We start from the raw sequence: 27,667 nt of genomic DNA on the forward strand, positions 1-27,667 counted from the left end.
TGTTAAGAAGTTGCTTTGCATCACACCTACACAGAGATGGGATAGGAAAAGGCGAGGTATGAGAAGGAAGGGGCCGTGAACTTAATTAAGGTACAGCCCCAGCATTTGCCTGGTATGAAAATGGGAAACCATGGGCTGCTGACAGTGGGGTTGGAACCCACTATCTCCCGATTCCACTCTTTTGTCTAGTTGAATATAGCCCTCATTTTCCTGAATAATCTCCCATGATATGTCAATAGTGATACTGTCCAGTTGACCTCCAGAATCTAAAATATCTGCTATATCTTGCTGGATCCTACAAGATGAGCCTCACTGGAATAACCTTACCAAAACCCTAACCGTCTTCTATCAAACTAGTTAGTACTTTCACAAATATTTCTAATACATCTATCTAATTGTTTTGCCGCCCATTTCACTGCTATGAAATGTTGAAATGAAGAGATATTCCTATTATCTTTCCATTTAAATACCATAACTGCATTGCTTTCTGCAGTGATGGCTTCACCCTTCTTTAGTTCCTTTTATAATCACAAAGAATGCTTTTCCAGAGCTTACAAACCACATATGTCAAGCTGACTGGCCTGTAATTATCTGCTTTATGTTTATCACCAACCACACCTGGGTGACTGGAGTGGGACATTGATGATGATGATGATGTTTATCACCCTTTTCGTTTTACCCTACAGCTACTGTAGCAATTCTCCATTCATTAGGTACCACTCCTTCATACAAACAGATGACACTATATCCCAACCATCTTTAATATATCCCCAGAAATCTTATCAATCCCAGCTACTTTTCTTGCTTTCAACTTTTGTATCTTTTTGTAACTGTCTCTATTATTATAGGTAAATATGATTAATTCACCAGTATTGGTTGACTCCTCTATCTGGACTTTATCCTGATATCCAACTACCTTTACATGCTGCTAAATGAATAGTTCTGACTTCTTTAAATCCTCACATGTACACTCCCCTTGTTGATTAATGATCCCTTGGATATCCTTCCTAGAACCTGTTTCTACCTTAAAGTATCTATACACATCCTACGATTCCTCCTAAAATTCATATGGCTGCCAATTATGTTTGCCATTATGTTATCATTAGCTGAATTCCTTCTTTTTTGTTGTTGCTAAATTCAATTTCCTAGTAAGCTCTTTTAATCTCTCTTTACTCCTGTAACCATTTCTAATTCTATTTCTTTCTAATCTACACCTCTTTCTTTATCTCTTTATTTTCCTTTCATAATATAATGGATCCTTGCCATTCCTTACCACCTTTAAAGGTACATACTTCTTTTCACACTCCTCAACAATTGCTGTACACCCGTCTCATAGGCTGTTTACATTTTCATTTACCATTTTCCATTGAACATAATTGTTTTTTAAAAATTTCTCCATGCCTCTCTTATCAGCCATATGGTATTGCCTAATAGTCCTACATTTACAACATTACTTTCTATCACATTTATTTTTAACTACTACGACAAAGACACTTTCGTGATCACTTATACAATCTGTCACTTCAGTTTCTCTATGGCGGTCATCTGGTTTTATCAGCACCACGTCTAGAATATTTTCCCCTCTAGTTGGTTCTGTCACTTTCTGATTCAACTGTCCTTCTCATATTAACTTCACACTTTGTTGGTCACAATTTCTGTCCACCACATTTCCTTCCCAGTTAACATTGGTAAGTTCAGATCACCCACTACAATAACGTTCTTTTCTGTGTCATTCCTCACATAGCTGATTATCCTATCAATAGTTCTGCATCAGTGTCTGCGCCAGCCTTGCCAGGTCTGTACAGTGAAACCATGATTATCCGTTCCCCGAAACTACGTTTTCCTGTAATATTCGTTCAAATTACGTGGTCCCGCGAGCATCCCATTTAAAACCTGTATTAAAAATCCTGCATTATCCGTTCCTCAAAGAAATGATTTCCCGCATCAACCGTCCAGAAATTTCAGTCCCATCAACGTTAAATCCTCGATCAAGCGTTTTTCAAGATTTCGAGAATGTATGGCAGGAATCGAATCTGCGAGTCTAGCGTATTTTAATTTCGTCGGATATCTTGCGCGATCATACTTACAGAACATTCTGTACCAGGCTAACAATGAAGGCCTCCGCCAACTTGCGCTTTGTTAAGAGCTTTCTGTTGAATGTTTCGTTCAGTTGGCTGTGTTACTAGCTGGTGAAAACCAACAATTTACGCAGTCGAGTTTTGGTTTCCTTATACAGTACAGTATTGAAATGGCGCGACCTGTAAAGCATGTGAAAACCCTGCAAGAAAAACTTCAGATTATAGAGGAAGTTGAAAGAAATCCAACAGAAAAAAAAGTTGACATCGCGAAACGTTTAGGCTTACCTGCTTCGACACTGAATACAATAATAGTGAAAAAACAAGAGATACGTGAACAAGTAAAAAAATGTGGATCCTCCGCAAAGAATAGAAAAACGGGGAAGGAATCGAGATATTCTAAAATGGAAGCAGTTCTCTTTTTTTGGTATCAGCAAGTTCGGGCGTCGAGAATTCCTGTGGATGGTAACATTTTGCGCGTAAAAGCTCGAAGCATCGCTGCAAGAATGGGTATCAAAAATGTTTCCGCTTCGAATGGATGGATTTCCCGGTTTAAGGACCGTCACGGGCTGGTGTATAAAAAGCTCGCCGGCGAAAGTGCTGCAGTTGACGGTTCGGCTGTGGAAGATTGGGGGAAAAATCTCCCAGAGCTGCTTGAAGGATACGAACCGAAGAACATCTATAACGCGGATGAAACCGGCCTATTTTTCAACTGTTTACCGGATCGCACGCTGGCTCTTAAAGGAGAATCTTGTCATGGAGGCAAAAATGCGAAGGACCGCATAACTGTTTTGTTGTGCTGTAACAGTGACGGGTCAGACAAACGTATCCCTATCGTTATAGGCAAAGCAGCGAAACTGAGATGCTTTAAGAATGTGAAGAAGTTACCAGTGCGATACTACGCGAACGGTAAAGCTTGGATGACCACAGACATTTTTTTTTATTTTCTTCACGGACTGGATGCTTCTATGGGTGCTCAAGCGAGAAAAATAGTTTTGTTTGTAGATAACTGTGCCGCCCACCCACAGGAACTTTCTTTCTTACGAAATGTAAAAGTTATTTTCTATCCCCCGAACTGTACCAGTGTCCTTCAGCCTCTGGATGCGGGGGTGATAAAGTGCTTTAAAGGGTACTACCGCAAGCAGCTGGTGCAAAGGGCTGTGTGTATATTGGACGCCGGGTAAGAAGTGAAGACGAAGTTCAGTATTCTATAGGCAATCCAATTTGTTGTGTCAGCATGGTTCCACATTTCGCCCTCCACCATTCAAAATTGTTTTCATAAATGTGGCTTTGGCGAAAGCAGAGACATGAACGACACCAACACCGGGAGCAAAGAACAACTTTTCAGTGAGGACTGGGAGAAGCTCGCGCCGAGAGATGTTAACTTCGAGACGTACGCTACAGTCGATAGTGAGCTTGCCACTTGTGGTGTAAAGAGCATAGAACAGCTGTGTGATGATGCTACTGCCACAGCCAGTGCAAGTGCCGTGCATGAGATCGCAAGCGAGGGGGAAGACGAAGATGAAGTTGAACCCTTGCAACGTTTGCAGAAGCATTAGTCGCCTTTGACAAAATTTGCGACTATATTACTGGGTATGACACAGACAGCAGCGAACTACAGAACGTTTTAAATATTGAGGGAGCACTGTACCGTGTTAAGGCACAACAAAATAAAAAACAACTGACGATTACAGACTTTTTCACTACAAAGTGACTACTGTATTATGTGACTAAAGAAATGACAATTTAAGTGTTTTGTGTGTGTGTTGTGTGTGCAGTACGTAACTTATATGTGTGCGATGTGACACTTTATTTTTGTGAGTGCAAGAGTGTTTCATTACATCTTCCGGGATTTAATGCATTTTGGTATCATTTTTGTATTTGTGCGTTGTATTTAGCTTACTTGATTATGTGACTGAACCTGTTACAACCTATGCTTATTTACATGTTTTCAGCGATCTTTCCTAACTATAATACCACAGGTAGGTTCACGTGAACTGCACCAGTAATTATGCCTATCATGCAAGCCACATTTCTCGCCTGTTTATCGGTCAAAAAAAAATCATTAATGGAAAGTACCGAGGCCTAAAACATGGGTGAACTCGAAGTTAAATTTTGCGCTGTAAGTTCGTAATACAGCACAAAAACCTTTACTGATAAATAAGTTACATTGTTCTTTTCTAGGTTATTAAAACAAAGTCTTCTAATTTACATGAGACTGTCGTCAGATAATGATTAATGTAAATAACTGTACCTGTTCCAGTTAGATTTATTGAAGGTAAAAAAACTGAGGTAGCTACCATAGATGTTTTAAGTGACTGGATTATAATGTTGTTTTCCCGATCGGCATAATAACTCCGATACACTCTCCTTGCAGCAATAGTGAAACTGGAGTCTCAGACGTGGTTTTAAATTTCTTAGATATCAATATAATTCGGATAACTTATTTAGTAGAATATTTTTCGATGAGCTTGACTGATGAAATTTGCTGGCCTGAAAGACGTTTTCACGGGAAAGTGACGAAGTTTCTCGGTAAAACTGAATTCAAAATATAAAGTTTTTAAACTAATGTATTTAATGCAGGTGTTTTTGTACAAATAAAATGATATATATTTCATTACTGTGAAGTACAGTCAAACTGTTGATGGTTTTAATTCGTTCCCGGATTTTCCTATTTCCCGTATCGTAGTTTTTTTCCCCAGGTCCCTCCAAAAACGGAGAATCAAGGTTTCACTGTACACACCAAAAACATCAAGTTGCCTATTATCTATAGAGATAAGTCTTAAACCTAGAATTTCATGTTTCTCATCCTTAACTTTTTGTAGTTCACAAATTATTCTTTTCCCATTATGAATACTCCTCCATCTATCATTTCTAACCTATCTCCAGTTCCGTGAGTAAATTTCTGAATCCATAATACCACTTTTCAGCCATGATTCAGTTCCTATTACAATATTATCTTGTAAATACACTGCTGGAAAAAAATTCAGAACACTTGGAAAGACGATGCCAATTTTGATCCGATGCCTGGGGGATAGTGCAAGTACTGATAATGGTTTCAATGTCGTCCGCTAGCAAACAGCATAGTGGCATAGCTATGCCTATCTGCATGCCATCTGTGTCTACCCTTTAATAGGGAATACTCGCAGCCATAAGTCTCAGTGTGGGGCAAACGTGTAAAATAAGCAGGCACCATGCCATGGAGATGCACTCGTGCTCCCTACAGCCAAATGAGTGAGTTTGAAGGGGATCAAATTGTGGCTTTCCTAATGGCAGGATGGTCCTTTCGGAGAACTGCCACACAAGTTGGACGTGCCACATCAGCTGTGCAATGATGCTGGTGAGAGTGGACATCCACGCAGCACAGACGCCCGCCAAAACTGGCATATTTTAAGGGCAGCAGTGGCATATCGTACAGCTACCACAGCACAGATAACAGCGAATGTGAGCCCAGAACTATTGCACACTGGTTACTAGCAATGGAACTATAGACATGCATACCTCTAGCCCGTCTTCCACTCACACCATTGCATCGACATGCACGGCTTAGCTGGTGCCTTCAGAGGATCATCTGAAGGATTGAACGGCGCACTGTGGTCTTTAGCAATGAAAGCAGATTCTGCCTACATGCAAGTGATGGTGGTTTGCAGGTACGACGTAGACCTGGTGAGTGCTGTCTCATAGAATACATTCGTCCAAGACACACTGGTCTCATGCCAGGCCCTATAGTCTGGGTTGCGATAAGCTACAACTCTCATTCACCTTTGGTGTTTGTGGAGGCAATGCTGATCAGTGCTTGGTAGGTAAAGAATGTTGCTAGACCCGTTCTTTTTCCATTCTTGCAACAGGAAGGTGACGTGCTGTTCCGATAGGATAATGCTCATCCACACACTGCCCCTGAAAACTCAATGTGCTCTGCAAGATGTGCAAAAACTTCCCTGGCCAGCATGATCTCCAGATTTGTTTCAAATCGAGCATGTGTGGGGCATGATGGTACGACAAGAGACTCGTGCAACTCATCAACCCACAACTCTTACAGAACTACATGAACATTGTAGGTTGTGGTCTTCATTTCCGTGTTGACGTTTAACTAATAAGATAGAGTTTGAGGGATATTTCACCATTCAAAACATTGTAAAATATATTAAAATATAAGAAGACTGGTTTCGACTCCCCTGGAGTCATCATCAGCTCTTGTTGAAAATCAAATCAAGGGGAATCTGATAACAATTATCATAATAAAAAAGTATGTACCTAAAGGTGATTGCACGGAAACACATCAATGGGTTGCAAGACATTACCTTGAAATGTAACGTACACATGGCAAGCAGCACTTGGAACTTAAAAAGTTCTTAGTTCTGGCTTAAATTGCCTTGTGTTCATGGAACACGGAACACTGGAAACACATGCACTGGTTGAAAATATATACAAACACGGCACAAACACTTATAATGATATGAACCTTGGCTCTCTAAGAACGTTCTTGGACTTGACAGTCCTGTTTCTATCTGAAAAAAAAAAAACCTGGATGAAATACACACACATTGAAACAAAATGTACAAAGACATAGTTCTGGCCTATACTATCACGCGTTCATGGACACGGAACACTGGAAACACATGCACTGGTTGAAAACACACGCATAAGATATGAAACACTTAAAAACAATATGAAACAATTGGCGTTTCAAGAATGTTCCTGGGCTTTACAGTCCTGCCTCCATCTGACTAGACTAGATGAAACATATACATTGAATGTACAAAGACAAACCACTTGACATTTAAAAGTTCTTGGTTTTGGTTTCAAAAAATTGTCATGTGTTCATGGAACACAGAATAGAACTGTTGGTCTTGTTTCAATCTATTGTAAACAAATGCACTATCGTAGTTGAGAATATACATATTGATTGAAAGTTTATACAATGATATGAAACACATGACATTTTAATCAGTAAAAACGCTGTTGTATGTTTGTACAACTCGACATAGACTTGTCAAGCGGTCTTGCCACAGTCAACTGGAAGATGTGAACCTTTTATAAAAAACAAAACTTGTTGACTATTATAACCACACAATCACATGAAAGGTTTGGTAATCAACTGAAATTATACATTGGCTTGAGATGCTTAGTATTTAAGAATGATCTTGGATCTAATTTAGAATTATTACTGTGTGTTTGTGGAACATGGAACTTGATTGTCGGCCCTGATTCAAACATCTACAAATCTCACTCCAAATTTCCCACAAACCCATTCCATAGTCTTGTTTAAATTCTCAATCACCCTCCAGTCAGTAACACTCCTACACAGTATTCCACTGATAACAATCTCTGCTTCCTTAAACTTGTTCAGTGTCATTGTAACCAAGTCCCACACATCCCCAATTATGTTAGTACCTATTCCTGCTTTCCTTACGTTGTTGATACTAATGTAGGAAAGTACCATCTTCTCGTTACTCTCCTACTTCCCTTCTATTTTCCTCAACATAATTCCTAGATAACAATCCACCCTGGTTCTGTTACCTGCACACACTTTCTCCACATATCCTACAATTGAATCACCCATGACCAGAGCCTCAACCCCACCCTGATCCCTCCACTCCTGGTCTTCCCTAACTTCCGTGGCTCCTAGAGAACCTACTTTCTACTCCCGTCACTCCCTCTCACTACCCTGTTCCATCTCCCTTTTCCCATCCTCTGCTCTATGTTTCCCTTTCCTACCATTCTCATTCCTCTTGCCTTGCACCTCATCCATAGCACTTCCCTGATCTCCATCTTTCCCCTGCTGATGTATGAATATGTCAGAGGAAGGAAATAATGTATACTATACAAAGATTAATGACAATAATGCAAGCATGAAAACAACTCATACACTACTATTTTCTACTTCGATGTATCCTAATTATAAAATACCAGGGATAAGAGGTTAACCATAGAAATGAGTACCTATACTAAATACATATAGTTATAGAAAAATTATTATAATTATTATTTATTAACCCCCTGTGGGTGGGGGCAGTAGAATAACACCCACGGTATCCCCTGCCTGTCGTAAGAGGCAACTAAAAGGGGCCCCACGGGCTCTGAACTTTGGAGTGTGGGTTGGCGACCATGGGGCCCTTAGCTGAGTCCTGGTATTGCTTCCACTTACTTGTGCCGGGCTCCTCACTTTCATCTATCCTATCTGACCTCTCTTGGTCAACTCTTGTTCTTTTCCTACCCCTACGCTATTAGGTTTGCGAGGGCTAGGGAGTCTTTCATTTTCACGCCCTTCGTGGCCCTTGTCTTCCTATGGCCGATATCTTCATTTTTCGAAGTGTCGGATCCCTTCCATTTTTTTCCACTCCACAAATTCATCATTCATCAATCCATATTTCATTAATCATCCTTCCAGATCACATCTAGAATGGTAAACCCTGACTACGGTCAGAAATGTTGATCATTGATCAGATAATCAGCCAAATATGATTAGGCTTCTCACGAATAAATCCACCGGTTTGGACATACGAAATCAGCAGGTCCAAACAAAGACACCACTCGGATACGGTGGGGTGTCACGTAGAAGATCAAGGCGAGTCGGAGCGCCTGGAAGCCCAACAGATGACATGCAGACACATCCGGTTAAGAAAAGACTGAAATTCAATAAACCAGGACAGTTTTCATTTCTTGCAACATTAAATATCAATTTAATTATGAAAGTTGGCAAGTTAAAACATTTAACAGATGTATTGGACCAGCATAAGATAGTAATAACAGCTCTTCAAGAATTGCGCAATACAGATCAGGACCCATTAGAATCAGGAGGATATCGCCTTTACAAAAGTCCTCCAGGGAAAAGAGTGATGAAGAATGTTCCTCAATTTGGAGTAGGATTCTTGGTCCATAACAGCATATTAGATTCAATTGAAGCTTTTTCTTCGACCTCCCCAAGAATGGCACTCCTAACAGTTAAAGTAGAGAATAAAACATACACATTGATAAATGTCCATGCCCCAACGAATGACAAAAATAACAAAGAAACGGAAGAAACAGAAAAATTTTGGGAAGAATTGGACCAGTTGATTGCAAGTATCTCTGATACACATATTAAAATTTTACTTGGTGACTTTAATGCTAAAATAGGAAAACAAAAACGATTTCATACAGTAGTGGGTAAATGGCCAGCGCATAAATTTACAAATAAAAATGGTCAAAGATTAATTGATCTTTGTATAGATCATGGATTAATTTTGGAATCTACAAGGTTTAAAAGAAGACCACACAAACTAATGACTTGGAAATGCCCTAATATTAAATTGGGGGAGTTCCAGATTGACCATGTGGTCATGGACAAGAATTATCACAAAGAAATTTATAATGTGAAAGTACTCCATGGGGCAGACATAGATTCAGACCACTATATTTCCAAGATTAAAATAAAATTAATGCCAAAAAAGAAGAACAAAATATCCAAATCCAATAGGAGGAAGAAGTCTGACTCTAGTTATTTAATTAATAATAAACTGTATTTTGAAAGGTCTAAAACTCCTCTAAGCGACAATTTGAGGACGGTAATTGAAAAATTAAAAACCATAGCTGAAGAAATTGCTCCTGTTAAAAAACGAAAGAAACATGCTTGGTGGAATGTGGAGTGTGACACAGCGATTCAAAACAGGCACAAAGTATGGTTGAATGATCAACAAAAGAGAACAGAAAAGTCCCGTGAAGAACTAAATAATGCTAGAAAACAAACAGCCAAAGAAATCAGAAGGGTTAGGAGAAATTATCACAAAGAATCATTAAACGCCATAGATGAAGCATTCATACAACATAAGACGAGGGATTTTTATAAAATGTTTCGACAATACCAATCAAACTATACTCCACCAACACTTATGATGAGAAATACAAATGGAAAACTGGCACATAGTAACCAAGAGAATGCAGAAATTTTAGCTCAATACTTTCAAGAATTACTTAATTGCGAAAAACCAACACAATACCTAGAGTATGACCTTCATTCAAAAAATAAAACACCAACAGAAAAGGTTATACCACCAGATTACAATGAAGTGTTGAAAGCCATCGATTCACTTAAAAATTACAAAGCTTCAGGGGAGAATCAACTAATGCAAAAATATGGAAGAATGCTAATACACAAACCATTCAGAATTTACATAAATACCTCATAGACATTTGGAATACTGAAAAAATGCCCGAAGAGTGGAATATGGTGATAATACACCCTTTACATAAAAAAGGTGATAGATCAGATCCCAACAATTATCGGGGGATATCATTGCTGGATATCACTTACAAATTTTTTTCAAAGTTATTATACATGAGAATTCAAGAACAACTTGACTGTAAACTTGGAGAATACCAAGGAGGCTTTCGTCCAGGGAGAAGTTGTCCAGATCAAATTATCAGTTTAAAGTGGATTATGAAGCATCATAGGGTTAGAAACAAAAAGTTAGTTATCACTTTTGTTGATTTTAAAAAGGCATATGATAGTATCCATCGTGAGTCATTATTGAATATCCTAAAAGAATTTGGTTTACATCCAAAACTTATTCGCCTTATTGGAATTACCCTTGAGAACACTAAATCTAAAGTCAGATTTAGAAATGAACTCTCAAAGCCATTTGACATTAATACTGGACTTAGGCAGGGAGATGGACTCTCACCATGATTGTTTAATTGTGTGTTGGAAAAAATCATGCGGGAATGGAATAAGATGTGTCAACCTAACATCAAGATTGGCAGAAAAATAAGACTCAATTGTTTAGCATTCGCTGATGATCTTGCACTACTTGCTAATGATATGGAAGAAGCTAAATTGCATATAGAAGAACTTGATAACATAGCAAGAAAAGTTGGATTGCAAATTTCATATGAAAAAACAGAAATAATGCCAACCTTCCCTGTTACAGCACCAACCATTACCTTAGCCAATACCAAACAAATTCAAACTGTGAATAAGTTTAAATATCTTGGTGAAATTATAACTTGGAACACCAATGAAAAATCATCAATAGAAAGCAGAACATTTAAGTTTAAAAAAAAGCACAATGAATTACATGGCCAACGTACAAGAAAAAATCTCTTTCAATAAATGCTAAACTTCAACATTACTGTTCCGTCATTAAACCTGAAGCGACTTATGCTTGTGAAACACTATTTATATTGAACACCAAAGCAATAATTGATACACTGCAAAAGGTTGACAGAAGGATACTCAGAACAATCATTAATAAAAAACATCAGGTGGATGGACAATGGAGATTATTGCCTAATGCAGTGGTTTATAGGGAAAGTGAATCTATAATAGATACAATGAGAAAAAAGAAGAATTGCCTTTTTCTGTCATCTTTCTAGATTAAATGATAATAGGATAATAAAACAACTATTTAATTACTTTTGGAAAAGTAAAACAAAAAAATAATTGGTTTAAAGAAGTTCAGAATGATTTAGAAGAGCTGAATATTACAATGAAGCAAATTGAAAACAGAGAAGAAAAAAGGATTCTCAAGAACAAACAAATAAGATTGTCATTAAAAACTGTAGAACACAAACAATATGTCATATCTGATGAAGAAAGGGCAGCCAGGTCAGCCAGAATGAAGATGTTTTGGGAAAGGAAGAAGATGATGCAAGCTAAATCTTCAGTTAATTCTTTGTTAACATAAATGTATTTGGGTTTGATTTAAGTGCTCCAATGTGGGCGTAAACTATGTAAATAAAATAAATAATATTATTTATCATTATTATCATTTTCATTTCAGCCATCTATTGGCTGCGATTATGCAACTTCTATTGCTTTCTCTAGTTCTTTCTCCTTCCTCTTTCGCCAATATTCCTTCATCCGTTGGCTTGCTCGTGCTCGTTCTTCTGCCGAGAATACTCTATTCTTCCTTGTTTTCTCATCAGCTAGGTCCTTCACCTCCGCAACTCTCTGCCTGAAGATTTTTCTGTTTGTTATATCTTCTGCCGTGATCCCACATTTTTCTAAATCTCGGTGGACTTCCTTTACCCAGGGGACTTGTGTCTTCCTGTTCTCCTGGAAGGTAAGGATCCTGTTGGCGAGTCTCTCTGATCCCATCCTTTTAATATGTCCATAGAACATCAGTCTCCTCTTTTTCATTGTGGTGGTGATGTTTTCAAATTGTTGGTATAGTTCTTGGTTTGGTCTCATGCGAAACGTAAACTTGTCTGATGATTTTCTGGGTCCAAGAATCTTTTTAAGGAACCTCCTTTCTTTCTTTTCCAAATCTGAGAGTCCCTTCGTGGCTATTGTCTCAGCTGCGTATAAACATTCAGGTTTGACTATCATGCTGTAGTGCTTGAATTTGGCCTGGTAGGAGAGTGACTTAGATTTGTAGGTTTTCTGACATAATCTAAATGCAGTTTCCATCTTTCTTGCACGTTCTTGAATTGCTGCTTTCTCATTCATGTTCGGAATCAAAATCTCTCCTAGGTACTTAAATTTTGTAGCTCTTTTGATGTCACCGTACTTCGTCCTCATTGTTCAGGTTGGGTCAATGGTATTTATATTCATGTACTCCGTCTTCTCAAAATATATTTGCAATCCTGTTTTGTCTGCTGTTTCTTTGAGGACTTCAATCTGCTTAGTTGCAATTTGCATATTCTCTGCAAAAAGACTATATCATCTGCAAATGCGAGGCATTCAAATTTAAGCCCAGTTCTCTTGTGACCTAATCTAATTCCATTTGGAAAGTTGAACTTGCTCATTTCTTTTTGCCATTCCCTGATAACTTTCTCTAAAACACAGTTGAACAAAAGTGGAGAGAGGCCATCTCCTTGTCTCAAACCTGTTTTGATTTCAAGGGGCTCTGACAGTTCTCCTTAAAATTTTACCTGTAATCATGTGTTTTTTAGTTTTTGATGAATCAGGGTTGTTGTCTTATTGTCTGTTCCAAATTCCTTAAGCACTTCCATTAGTGTGTCCTGGTCTATAGAGTTGTAAGCTTTTTTGAAATCCACGGATGTCATTATCACTTTCTTATCTGCTACTAATGTCTTAGTTTTGATTAAGGTCTTGATGGTAAAAGTATGTTCTACACATGACCGCCCCTTTCAAAATCCATCTCGATATTCTCCTAATTGTTTATCTTATGTCCTTCTATCCTACACCTGAGTGCTATAGAGAGTATCCTGTAGGCTACTGGCTAAAGTGATATCCCTCTATAGTTACTGACATTCGTTTTGTCTCCTTTCTTGCGCAGAGGATGGATGATAGCCTCCCTCCATTCTTCTGGGATCTTTCCTGTGGACCAGATCTGTTGAAAGAGTGTTTCAAGTTGTTCCAGGAAGTTATCGCCTGCATATTTCAGAAGTTCCGCAACAATTGAGTCCTTGCCAGATGCTTTGTAATTTTTCAAGCTCTTGATGATTTCCTTTATTTCGTTTTTATCTGGCAGGGTTGATTCATGCAGTGTGCTTTCTGGTTTCTGGAACGTCAGTTTTTCTTGAGGTGGATCACAGTTGAGCAGTTCTTTGAAATATTTAGCCAAGTGTTCACAGTTCTGTTTGTTGCTCATAATCAGCTTACCTTGATCATTTTTGAAACAAATGTTGGGTGACGAGTAACCTCAAAGTTTTGTCCTAAACGTCTGATAGAAGTTCCTGGTGTTGTTTTTCTTGAAATTTTCTTCTATCTCTCTCAGCTGGTCTCTTTCGAACCTTCTTTCGGCATTCTTGAACACCTTTGCTGTACTTTTCCTTTGGATCTTAAATTCTTCGAAGTTCTGTTTGTTGGAGTTCCACTCGTTCCAAGCTTCTGATCGTCTTCATAGAGCATATTCACACTCACCATTCCACCATGGATGTTTCTTCTTTTTAGCAAGAAAAATTGTTTGTTTTGCTGCTTCCTGAATCTTTCGAGCCATTTTGTCCCACTCATAGGACTCCAACATGTCGAGTTCTTTCTGATACTTCACTACTATTTCTTTACTGACTTTGAGTTTTTCAATTCTGTACTTCTGTATTCTGAGGGGTTTCTTTCTACAGTTACAAGGTGTGGGCTTCACTTTTATCCTTGTTAGATAGTGGTCGGAATCAAAATTAGCACCTTTCTGCACTCTGACATTCATTATTTCCTTCGGGCTGGTGGTCGCTACAGGGTCAATTTGGAGTTTTCCTAAAATGGAAGTAGGTGATCGCCATGTCATCATCTGCTTGGGAGCTCTCTTGAATTGAGTGGACATTATTTGCATGCCAAATGATTCACAAACATTTATCAGTCTTTCACCATTTCTGTTTGTCCGTTTGTGAGCCGTGTATGTTCCAACGATGTTTTGAAATTTTCTCACTTTTCCAATATGAGCATTAAAATCTCCCATCAAGATCTTGACATGTTTTTCTGGGGTTCTGAACAGTTCTTCTTCAAGTTGTGATCAAAATTCTTCTTGCTCTGGATTCTTTCTGTTATCTTCATTAATTGGAGCATGAGCATTGAAGATGGAGTACAATTTGTTTGCACTTTTGAGAGTTAGTACAGACAGTCTGGGAGATGGAGATCTGAAGTCTACTATAGATTCTGTTATAGAGTTGTGAATAAAGAAGGCTGTCCCAAGTATTAACACTGGATTCTTGGTTTTCTCTGACTTCTTAACTTTGATAGCTGGCTGTCCTTTAGGTATTCTGTAGTTTCCAATAGCTGACACTTCATCTGAAATAAATCTTGTTTCTTGGACCGCTAGAACTTTGATCTTATATTCATCGAGTATTTTGATCAGTTCCTTTTCTTTACCAACTTTCAAAAGGGTGTTCATATTGAGTATGCCAAGGAAATGCTTCTCTTTCATTCTAAGTTTGCGGGGTGATGGATCCTCCAACTGATCCAAACATGATGGTGTAGGGCCCTCAGAATCCTTTGCCCTACTCGAACCAGAACTCTGGCCCCAGATTAAACCGGCTGGGGTGCTAGATTCCGTACGTTTTGTCATCACGTTAGTTGCGTGGTTTCAGGTTTGGGGGATAGGGTAGAACCCCAACCAAAGGTAAAACCAAGCTGGTGAGACCTGGAGTTATAGAACAGCTGTCCCTAACATGTGATCCAACGCTGACCAGGAAGCCGCCCAATTCAGGAGCAGTCGCGCTTGGGTTTTAAGTCGTTTTCCTTTTCGGGGTGTGCTCCCTTAGGTTCTTCTGCTCTCTGTGCCATTGGGAAATAGACAGATTCCTCTTCTGCCGCTGAGACCGTTGACCAGTTTCACCTAGTAAACCTAGGTAGGGGCACTATAACAGGGTGCTACCATCTGGAGCCAGATGGATCCTGGATTTTTACGAGGTTGATACTCCTCCCACTCCTCCTTCCTCATCACTTGCAAAATGAGGCCCCGGGCTTACGACAGGCAATGATGGTTGTTGTTGTTATTATTATTATTATTATTATATGCAAACAGAAAAAGCAAGCAAGATACTGTCTAATAAGAATATAGTTGTGCTACAATTCTAAACTGCAATTAAGCCTATGCAAATTACAAGAATAGGATTCTGGTAATAGCTAAATTTCTGGAGAGAGTTTTCTCCTGCTACACAAATATTCTGCATTAATAAAATAGGCATGCTAATTTCTAATAAAACAGCTATAATACAATAATTCTAAACTGCATTTAGACATGTTCTAATTAGAATTACAATAGGTTAACTGAAACAACGTCTCCCATAAGTCTAACCTCTCGTCCACGTCATGGGAGATGGGCAACACTAGAAGTAGGGGAACGCCTGTAATTGTGAAGTACAGCGGGGACCTCGTGTGCCCCGGGACCGCTACGATAGATGTGAAGGCCTTACAGGAACTCTGAAAATAGCAGCTAACGGGGCTCTGGTGAAGCTACTGCCTTGTATTATAGGGAGTTGGTTCTCTAAAGGCTAAGGGAAGAAACCCTGACAGAAAATCAGCACGCCTAGATGCTACAGGAGACAGCCCCTCCACTGGGCTTTGGCTACTGTGGGCTAATAACTTGCACACCCAAGAATCAAATATTACAGAAACACATACAAAAGTAAACCAGACGTATATCTCGATGACAACTTTTGGAATGAAAAATATCAAAACTGTGGTAGCAAATCGAGTCATATGGAGAGCTCTTGTATGTGTCCTATGCTCCACCCAGGAGTAATAGGAATTAAGTAAGTCAAGTCAAGTAACTGAAACAACAGAAATGTATAAGGGGCGATCAAAAAGTTTCCGTTTGATGGCCGTACAGTCCTAAATCAGGATGCCAATCAGGTAAAATCGCCATGAGCATCGAGGCACTCATCCCGCTGATGCACCAGGTTGAAGATTCCCATGTGATAAAACACCGTGTCCTGCTGCGTGAAGAAGTCCCTAACTGCCTGCTGTACATCCTTGTCTGATTGGAAGCGTTGACCCTTCAAGGCCTTTTTGAGGGGACCAAAGGCATGATAATCATATGGGGAGAGATCAGGACTATCGGGACTGCCCACTTGTTGTTGTCTGTAAGATGAGGCTGGCCCCCCAGATTGACCAGCATCTTGTGTTGAAACACTATCCGCACTGAACTTGGTGCACCATTCCACAACATTGGTTTTCAACAGACATTCTACCCTACCAAAGTTTGTCCTTTGGCAGTAGTGGTTGGCAACCAATGTGCCATGGTCCATCGCTGCTGCTGAGTGGCCAGACACACGTCTAGTGGAAACAAGACCTCCAGACCAACAAGGTAAGGCCATTCGAGAGGGCAAACCACTCAATAAGTAAGTCACATGTTTATTTCACTATTGCTTCATGTCTCTTAGCTTCAGATTTCTACACACATTCATTCGACCTTCTTTACATTACAGAGCACGTCTGTACTTTACAAGATCAACATATTGATGGTTTCCACTAACAGAGTTATACAACACTGTACCAGGCCTTGTTTTCACATATTCTATGGTCACTGGCTTCTGTTTCCCTCTAGATCGTACGCTTGTGTGATATACTGAAAATGGACAGTTCCAATTTTATAATAAAGATTTTACCCTCATTTTAGAGTGATATAAAGAAATTTAGATTTAGAGGTTTCCAACCTTGCAATAACCCTGCCTGTTTTAGATATATTAATCATGTTCTACTCTGATTTTACATGCTCCTTCAAATTGTTTTTAGTGTTACTTATCCAACATTAATTTATGTAACTTTTTAATATATTTCACTAAAGATGTCTTGAAGATGATCTGAAACATGTTTGGCTAAAAATCATTCCATCAAAAGATGGATATACGTATTGAATAGGGTGAAGTAATAAAAGCTTTTCTATTGTAAAGTAAGATATGCTGTGTCCACCCAGTTTTCACTTCCATAAAGCAGAGTTGATCTGAAAACAGACTGGTGTAACTTCCTCAAAGACTACATTTGTACTTGAAATTTAAATTCTAGTGTACAATTCTCTACACAATGAACAAATAATACTTTAACTGTATCATATGACAAATGAATAATATTCAGCATTCATGGGTGAAAGAACAATGGCCGAGAGGATTCATCGCACTGACCATGTGTCACCTCATAATCTGCAGGCCTTCAGACTGAGCAGCAATCGCCTGGTAGGCCAAGGCCTGTCAGGGCTGTAGTGCCATTGAGGGGGGATATTGTTGAGTAAAAATTAAAATTATCAAGCATCCTCCTGAAACTTTAGAATCTTTCCCAAATAAATATACCCTTGTTACATACCATTAGTTAAACCTGTGTCCATAATAAACTTATTTCCTTCAGTCAGTACATATGCTGTACCTTTTATCTGTCGTTAATAATTGAAACTCACCTGTTTTAAGGAAAGCTGTCGCCACAATCTGGTATCCAATTTCCCGTCTGCAGGTGAACAGCGTATGCTTCTCATTGCTGGAACTCTCAGACTTCCAGGTATCTTGGTTCCTCCTTATCTGCAACCAACCTGACAGGCACTATATCTTCATTCTTCAGATTTGCTGTAAAAATATATTAATATCAAGCAAAGGAACTACAGTAATTATTTTAATATTTACTTATGCATACAATATAATATGCAACAGGTTTCAGTGACATATTTTGTGAATTTTATCCACTTCTACATTTATTGTAGGCCTAATCAAATATGATTTTTTTAAAAATTTACAGTAAAAAAACCTCTTATAGCCTAGATGTATCTGGCATAAATCCAGGCTTCACAAGTTGGGAACAAAATTAATGTTGATGAAGCCACCTCAACATAAAATTCTGATTTCAAAGATCAGTGAAAATCATCACATCAAAAGGAGGTAATAAAATAACTGCAAATAATTATTTATTATTTTTTAAATTTTCAATAGGTTAGGTCATATTTATAAAAGAAAATGGCATAAACTGATGATCCCAGTACCCGAATGCTAATGTAAATTTGGAATGTTATGAACTATAGATCCCAGTGCTTGCCTGCTAATTAAAATTTGGAATACAATCAGTTTGGCATAAGATCATAGAGGCTGTAGTCGAAGTGGGATAGAGGGGATGGGTGAAGAAGAAAGATGGTTGTTTGGAGGACTTCATGATATTGCCACCAGGTTTGAAAATGTGCGAAGACACCCATTTTGTGAATCTGACAACAAAAGAAATGGCTGTGAACAATGATAGAAGGTATTTGCCATGTCGGTCAAGTTAACATCACATACAAAGTCAGTGGTGTATGGTTGCAGTGACAAATGCAGGGATCAGCAGTCCATGCTTGTTTGAATCTGGTCTGGGTCAATGTGAAGAGTGTGTATTGGTTAGCTACATCTCAGCATGAGACTGCTAGCTAACAGTTTTGAGGGGAGGTCACTATGATGGTTTCTATTGGAAATTTGTTAGTAAGTAGATGCTAAGGAGGCCCTGTAAGAGCATAACATCCAAACTGAAAAAAAAAAATTAAAAAAAAAAAACCCTCAAAAGAGAAGAATCCTTCAGAATCAACAATGAAATAATTGAGAAAGTGGTAATTTGTCAATAGATTCCAACTAGTGAGTTGGGCATGAGCCATTCACCTCCAAATATGAAAACAATTGACGAGAAGCAGCAACACTTACAGGGTTCTCATATAAACTAAGACCATTGAAACAGCGTTTCTACTCTCTGACACGTATCGGAGGCGTGCGCATAGTTTTTGACCTTGCAAGCAGCCTGCACGTGTTCGACCTCTCAAGCTTCAGCGCCAGTCTGAATCTCAACTGTTAACATGGTGAGAGTTATCGTTGCAACACCGTATTTTCATATGTAAAAGTTCTGGTTTCATCTTAATGGTCTTGTTAACAGTCATATCTCTCACTGTTGGTGCGCTGAAAATCCTAATGGGGTTTATGAAGTCCCTCATTATGATTGGAAGGTTGGTGTTTGGTGTGCTGTTAGTACAAGTAGTACAAGATGAATAATTAGGCCTTTTTTTTTTTTTTGAGACAACAGTAAATGTAGAGAGGAACAATCAGCTGAAATGAAATGGCATATGGCTTTTAGTGCTGGGAGTGTACAAGGACACGTTTGGCTCACCAGATGCAGGTCTTCTGATCTGATGCCCGTAGGCAACCCGTGCATCGTGATGAGGATGAAATGGTGATGAAGATGACACATACAACCAGTCCCCGTGCCAACGGAATTAACCAATTGTGGTTAATAATTTTCGACCCTGCCGGGAATCGAACCCGATAACCCTGTGACCAAAGGCCAGCACACTAACCATTTAGCCATGGAGCCGGACTTCCATCAGCTAATGGAAAAAAAAAAATCGCGTGGGTGGTTTAGACAAGATTCAGCCCCTGCTCATCCAGGAGAAAACTCCCTTATTACAATCTCAGAAGTATTTGCAGACAGAGTGATCAGTGCTGCTCTATTTCCCCCTTGTTCTCCAGATCTAACAGTGTGAGATTTTTACTTGTGACGTAAATTGAAAGAAAAAGTGTATCAAGCAAATCCCCACACACATTGGAGGAACTGAAAGAAAACATTACGAATAAAATCAGAAACATAACAGTGGCTGAACTCACTTGCGTCAGCCAGAATGTGGTTACCAGATACAATGTCTGTATAACCTCGGAAGGACAACACTTCCAGCATCTTTTATCAGGTAAGATCTCATATAAGATTGTAAAAACGCTTAAAGCAGGGCGGCCACACGTGATGTAAGTTCGTATGAGGCAGCTACCGTAGCACAGAGTACAAACACCATGCGTTCGGTCTTAGTTTATATGAGAGACCCTGTAGATGCCTGAAATGAGTTTCATCATATTGCCTCTGAGGATGGAAACTCATTGTGCAAGATTTTCACAGGTAATGAGAGTTGGGTTTATATTTATGACTGTGAGACCTAGAAACAGTCCTCTCAGAGAAACCTCTCCAATCAGTTAATTCATCATTGTACAGTAATGTTTATTGAAACCACTAAATAGATTTTCACATTACGATTTCACATGGTATGACATGATACCTCAAACATGTTTACAGTATGCACTGTAGACCAATGTCTCTACCGGGCGAGTTGGCCGTGCAGTTAGCAGTGTGCAGCTGTGAGCTTGCATCCGGGAGATAGTGGGTTCGAACCCCACTGTTGGGAACCCTGAAGATGGTTTTCCATGGTTTCCCATTTTCACACCAGGCAAATGCTGGGGCTGAACCTTAATTAAGGCTGCGGCCGCTTCCTTCCCATTCCTAGGCCTTTCCTGTCCCATCGTCACCATAAGACCTATCTGTGTCAGTGCGACATAAAACAAATAGCAAAAAAAAAGTCCAATGTCTGAGACGCACAGTGACACTACACCCAGATCACATTTGATTTTTGTCCGAAAGGAGGCATTTGTTGTATCAGCCAGGTTAATATCACATGTAAGGTCAGTGGTGTATAGATGACAAGTGCAGGACTGAGGTATACAAGGTAAGAGTATCTGTTTCTGCTAATGACTGCATTCAAAGTGTGACACTGATGCAAGATGGACACCGAGTATAGTGGGAAGGCAGGTATGCAATGGCTTCATAGAGTAGTAAAATTAGCGTGGAGTGTTGGTAAGGTACCTTCAGATTGGACAAAAGCAGTAATTGCACCTATCTATAAGCAAGGGAACAGGAAGGATTGCAACTATCGAGGTATCTCATTGATTAGTATTTTTTTTTTTTTGCTAGGGGCTTTACGTCGCACCGACACAGATAGGTCTTATGGCGACGATGGGATAGGAAAGGCCTAGGAGTTGGAAGGAAGTGGCCGTGGCCTTAATTAAGGTACAGCCCCAGCATTTGCCTGGTGTGAAAATGGGATTGATTAGTATACCAGGCAAAGTATTCACTGGCATCTTGGAAGGGAGGGTGCGATCAGTGGTTGAGAGGAAGTTGGATGAAAACCAGTGTGGTTTCAGACCACAAAGAGGTTGTCAGGATCAGATTTTCAGTATGCGCCAGGTAATTGAAAAATGCTACGAGAGGAATAGGCAGTTGTGTTTATGTTTCGTAGATCTAGAGAAAGCATATGACAGGGTACCAAGGGAAAAGATGTTCGTCATACTGGGGGACTACGGAATTAAAGGTAGATTATTAAAATCAATCAAAGGCATTTATGTTGACAATTGGGCTTCAGTGAGAATTGATGGTAGAATGAGTTCTTGGTTCAGGGTACTTACAGGAGTTAGACAAGGCTGTAATCTTTCACCTTTGCTGTTCGTAGTTTACATGGATCATCTGCTGAAAGGTATAAAATGGCAGGGAGGGATTCAGTTAGGTGGAAATGTAGTAAGCAGTTTGGCCTATGCTGATGACTTGGTCTTAATGGCAGACTGTGCCGAAAGCCTGCAGTCTAATATCTTGGAACTTGAAAATAGGTGCAATGAGTATGGTATGAAAATTAGCCTCTCGAAGACTAAATTGATGTCAGTAGGTAAGAAATTCAACAGAATTGAATGTCAGATTGGTGATACAAAGCTAGAACAGGTCGATAATTTCAAGTATTTAGGTTGTGTGTTCTCCCAGGATGGTAATATAGTAAGTGAGATTGAATCAAGGTGTAGTAAAGCTAATGCAGTGAGCTCGCAGTTGCGATCAGCAGTATTCTGTAAGAAGGAAGTGAGCTCCCAGATGAAACTATCTTTACATCGGTCTGTTTTCAGACCAACTTTGCTTTACGGGAGCGAAAGCTGGGTGGACTCAGGATATCTTATTCATAAGTTAGAAGTAACAGACATGAAAGTAGCAAGAATGATTGTTGGTACAAACAGGTGGGAACAATGGCAGGAGGGTACTCAGAATGAGGAGATAAAGGCTAATTTAGGAATGAACTTGATGGATGAAGCTGTACGCATAAACCGGCTTCGGTGGTGGGGTCATGTGAGGCGAATGGAGGAGGATAGGTTACCTAGGAGAATAATGGACTCTGTTATGGAGGGTAAGAGAAGTAGAGGGAGACCAAGACGACGATGGTTAGACTTGGTTTCTAACGATTTAAAGATAAGAGGCATAGAACTACATGAGGCCACAACACTAGTTGCAAATCGAGGATTGTGGCGACGTTTAGTAAATTCTCAGAGGCTTGCAGACTGAACGCTGAAAGGCATAACAGTCTATAATGATAATGTATGTATGTATGTATGTATGTATGTATGTTCAAAATACCTGTTTTTATGTCTGTAACATCTTCAGTTTCTGAGATATAAGAATCTTCATAAACAGAATTCAACTTCTTTACTTATCTTCACTCCACCATCCCTTAAGTGGATTTTCCAAAAACAAAAAATACATATTTCTTTATTTTTAAAGGAGATCCCAAATATCAATTTTCACATCCATAACATCTTCAATTTTTGAGATATAAGTATTATCATAAAAAATAATTCAACTTTTTTTTCACTTCTTTTCACCCACATTAAGTACCTTTTCCAAAAACAAAAAAATACATGTTCCTGTATGTTTAAAGGACTTTTGAAATACCAAGTTTCACATCTGTAACATGTTAAGTTTTTGACATATACTGTAGATATACCAGTAGCCATTTTAATACTTCACCCGAGTCTTCAATTCTTTTCACCCCCTTAAGTGGATTTTACGAAAACAAAAAAAATACGTGTTTCTTCATTTTTAAAGGTGATTCCAAATACCAGTTTTCACATCTGTAACATCTTCAGTTTTTCAGATGTAAGTATAAAAAAACACACACACCCACCCCCCCTGCTGATTTTTCCAAAAACAAAACATACGTGTTTTCCTATTTTTAAAGGAGATTCCTAATACCAATTTTCACATCTGCAACATCTTTAGTTTTTGAAATAAGTGCATCCTCATACAAAGAATTCAATCAACTTTTCAATTCTTTCAGCCACCCTCCCCCCCCCCCCCCCCAAGTGGATTTTCTGAAAACAAAGAAATACATATTTCTTTATTTTTAAAGGAGACTCCAAATAGCAATTTTTACCTCTGTAACATCTTCAGTTTTTGAGATATAACTACCCTAATAAAAAGAATTCAACCTTCTTTTTCAGTCCTTTTAATCCCCCAGTAAGTGGATTTTCGAAAACAAAAAAATATATGTTTCTTAATTTTTAAAAGGTTAAAAATACCAAATTCATGTCTGTAACAATTTATGTTTCCGAGATATACTGTAGATATAGTATTTTTAAAATTCATCCCCTTTTTCACTGCTGTTCACCCCCATTAATTGGATTTTCCAAAAAACAAAAAAATGCATGTTTACTTTTAAAGGAGATTCCAAATACCAATTTTCATGTCTGTAACATCTTTGGTTTTTGAGATATAAGTATCCTCGTAAAAAGTATTCAACCCCCCTTTCACCTTTTTTCACCACCCTTACGGGGATATTTCAAAAAATAAGAAAATGTTTTCCTTTATTTTTAAAGGAGATTCCAAATACCAATTTGTATGTCTGTAAACTCTTAAGTCTTTGAGATATAGTTATGCTTATTTAAATAATTCTCCCCCCTTTTCACCCCCTTAGCTATGCAATATCCAAAACTCCTCCCTTAGTGAGCCCCTACGCTGTAATATAAATGTACCCCCAAAATTTCATTTCTTTATGTCGAGTAGTTTTGGCTCGGTGATGATCAGTCAGTCTGTCGGTCGGTCAGTCGGATGGCCAGGTAGCCAGTCAGTCAGGATATGTTTAAATATATATATTTACAGAATAACAAAAGATTTTTTCAGGATACACCCACAACATAGCAAAATTAAAACAGATATCTACATGGAGTATCTCAGAGAGAGCGAAAATAAACTATAGACTGACCATTTTAGCAATCACATGTAAGTCAGAGACTAGCATCAAGTAAGCAGATAACTGATAAGAGAGCACGTTTAATGAATTCAGTAAAATTATGGCCTGTATAATATGTTGCTTCAGTTTAAATTTATAGTTTGTATCAAAGTCCAGAATTTGGGTGTTCCCTAGACCTATTTTGTCTTGAAGGTATTTTAACATTGCACTGACTCAGACAGGTTTTCTACAACAATGGGACAGGAAATGGTTAGATCTGAGAAGGAAGAGACTTTGACCTTAATTATGTTTCAGTACTAGAATTTGCTTGGTGTGAAAATGGGAAAACTATAAACCATCTTCAGAGCTGCTGATGGTGGGGATCAAATCTACTATTTCCTGAATGCAAGCTCACAGCCACATGACCTGAACCACTTAGATTACTCTCTTGTGTGAATTGTGTTTCTATATGTTGATCATACATGACTGATGCAAGAAGTATTAAACAAAAAAATATTCACAGACATCCTTTTTTCAAGACGTTCATTGAAAAGAGAGAAAATTTGGGAAATTACAAAAGAAAAAAATTTGTATCAAAGATTACCTAATAACAGATTTATTATAGCATTTGAGAATGACCAAACCTTTATCATGGTAATTATATTCTCTAAGATACTTGTTAATGATACTGAGAAACCCTATAATCCTACTTCATATTTTCATTCTAAGTTACAAGTATATTCAAGTTCTTTGCAGTACAATGTGCTGACATGATAACTAAACAGTTACATCAAACGGAGTGAATTTTATCCATACCTTTAATTGTGATGGTGAAATATTGTAGTCTTCTAGCTCAAAGACTACATTTATAAATTAAATTAAAAGTCAAGTGTACAACTATCTACACAATAAACAAGAAGTAATGTATCACTTTCTCATATGAGAAATGAATAACTTTCAACATTATTAGATTAACATTAAATTCTCAAGCACCCTCCTGAAACTTAAGAAACCTTCCCAAATAAAAGTTTTACTAGAAGCCATTAGTTAAACCTGTGTCCACTTCTTTGTACCTTCCATCTACACATCAACTGTACCATCATTAAATATAATTTAAACTCACATGTTTGAAAGGTAAGGTGTCCGTGTTATCTAGTACCTCTATCCAGTTTCTTCTCTGCAGTTGAACAGGTTATGCCTCTCATCATTCCTGGAACTCTCAGACCTTCAGGTTTCCTGGTTCTTCCTAGTCCACAACCATCCTGACAAGCACTGTATCTTCTTCTTTTAGTTTTCCTGAAAAAATATTATAATTACTTTCAAATATATTAAGATTAAAATCAAAGAAACTATTATTTTAATATAGAAAAACCTCGTTAATTCGAAGTCGCTGGGATGCAAAAACCAGACTTCGAATTACGTGATTTTGAATTAGCCGCCAACTCCTAATTCAGAAATGCCATCCCTTGCCGCATCACAAAATATTCTAAGACCCATTACTGATTGCAATTAACCTTGATTCACAGTTAATAATTGTACCGGGCGGTACACCTCCACGTCGCTAATTCAAACTTTGCGCCAGTTGAAACTCCCCTACTGGAGGAAGTCTGAACTTTATCTAATGTGTTAATTTTCAAGTTTCTCAGAAGATGTCACTACTTCGAAATTTTGAAGTTTCTGAACTGGGTCGTTTACGATGTATTTTTGTTTTGCCTGTAGTAAGAAGTGTGAACATTCTCTTCTAGAGGACACTACTGAAGAACTACAATGGTGCACCCTAGTGCGAAGTGAAAGAACTGTTTTTTTTGAGAAATTTTTATTTCAAAAGTTTGTTCCTTGTTAAATTTCTTTCTGTTATTGTTTAAGTTGGCTGTATAACCCTTTCTTTCCCCTTGTTTTGAATTTAGCCAATCCCGAATTTCTTTAATTAATTTATGACCAATCAGGTGTATCTTCCTCAACAGGGAAACGTTGCTTAACCCTAACCAATAAAATTTTTGTGGGAGGGTGTTCTCATTCCTGAAACGCCTCGAACTTTCCGCGAGAGTATATAAACTGCTGATTTTCGGGTCTCCGCGCCACTTCAGTAACATCTTTCAGTGTGTAAAGTACGTAGCAGGGGGCGGGAAGCGCCTCTTTCTTCGGGCAGCAGTTCATCCACAAGGTAATGGCCGTTTAATAACTTCTTTTCTTGTTAGCTCAGCAGTTTAATTCTCGGGGCAGGTCCGAAGCTTTTCCACCATGTAACTTTTCCCTAAAATGTAAAGACACTTAGTATCTATTCTCTTTTAAGCTGCATATTGGGATAGAGAGTGCTTAACCCTCTCGAGCTCCCACTCATATTGCATTGAGGTGAACTTATTTTTCACAACCGTTTCTTCCTTAACGTAATGTAAATTGTTTCATTCTAAAGTCACCTCTTTAGTATGGGATTAGCCCTTGCAGTAACGGCCTAGTGCCAAGTAGGTTTTATATAAAGTGTGTTAGGAGTGCAAGAACGCCTCCTCTCAAGTTGGTATTTTAGAGGCCACGTAATTAACCTTTCCTTACTTAATAGGCCTCAGTAGGTTGGGTATTTTACCCCTGTTTTCGTGTCCTTGGAGGACAACTTGAAAGTGGAATTTGGTGTGGCCTTGGATAGGCTCGTACTTAAGAGCAGATTGCTCTTTCTAAAAATTTTGTTTCCTGTGCGCCTCGAGGAGGTTTTACTGTGTAATTGGGAGCAAGTGCTCCTGGGCATGATAGGGGTCTTCTGCCCCTTTGTTGAATTGTGTATATCGTAAAGTTGGGCTAATTGCTCAAGAATTGGGAGTTCGGGGCTCGAAGCCCAAATCCTGTAAATACTGTAATTGTACTTTTGTTGCCTTGCTACTCTGTACCTGCCATGCTTGTTATTTCTTGATTTTGAAAAGAAAATATAACCTTGTTAAATTTTATCTTAACTTTAATTTCGTATTTTGAGGCCCGTTCACCCCCGCACCTTCTTTCACCTCTGCTGTTCTACAGATACCTCGGAACAATAATAATAATAATAATAATAATAATAATCGTATGGCCTCAGCTACCGTGTGCAGACATTTCGATTTGACGCCATCTGGCTGTCTGCTCGTCAATTTCGACGTTCCGTTTTACTCTAGGCCCAGTAGATGGCAGACAGAGTAAACCGGATCTCTCATGGGCGTCTATGGCTGAGATTTAATTAATTTTGTCGGGTAAATACCAAATGTATCACCAGAGATCTTTTACATGCCGACATCGTACGACATGGAGTGTCGAGTGGACTTTTCTCCACCCTTCAAAAATCCGACTACCTCTGCCGGGTTTGAACCCGCTATCTTGGGATCCGGAGGCCGACACTCTTCCACGGATCCACAGAGGCAGCTGATTCACAGTTTAAACCTTTCAAGTGCCATGGAGAAA

At 38.7% G+C, this 27,667-nt stretch overlaps 1 long non-coding RNA gene across 2 annotated transcripts in view; it reads right to left on the minus strand.

Annotated features, from left to right (window-relative positions):
* The window catches only part of LOC136872445 (uncharacterized), a 164,613-nt gene that overhangs the window by 63,106 nt on the left and 73,840 nt on the right, over positions 1 to 27,667 (minus strand). For both annotated transcript variants that reach the window (XR_010859900.2, XR_010859899.2), the window contains exons 3-4: positions 25,371 to 25,543; positions 17,846 to 18,008 (exon numbers count right to left, since the gene is read on the minus strand). This is a non-coding gene — a long non-coding RNA (uncharacterized lncRNA). The remainder of the gene's footprint in view (positions 1 to 17,845; positions 18,009 to 25,370; positions 25,544 to 27,667) is intronic.

Source organism: Anabrus simplex, chromosome 4 (assembly GCF_040414725.1).
Source record: "Anabrus simplex isolate iqAnaSimp1 chromosome 4, ASM4041472v1, whole genome shotgun sequence".
Taxonomy (NCBI): domain Eukaryota; kingdom Metazoa; phylum Arthropoda; class Insecta; order Orthoptera; family Tettigoniidae; genus Anabrus; species Anabrus simplex.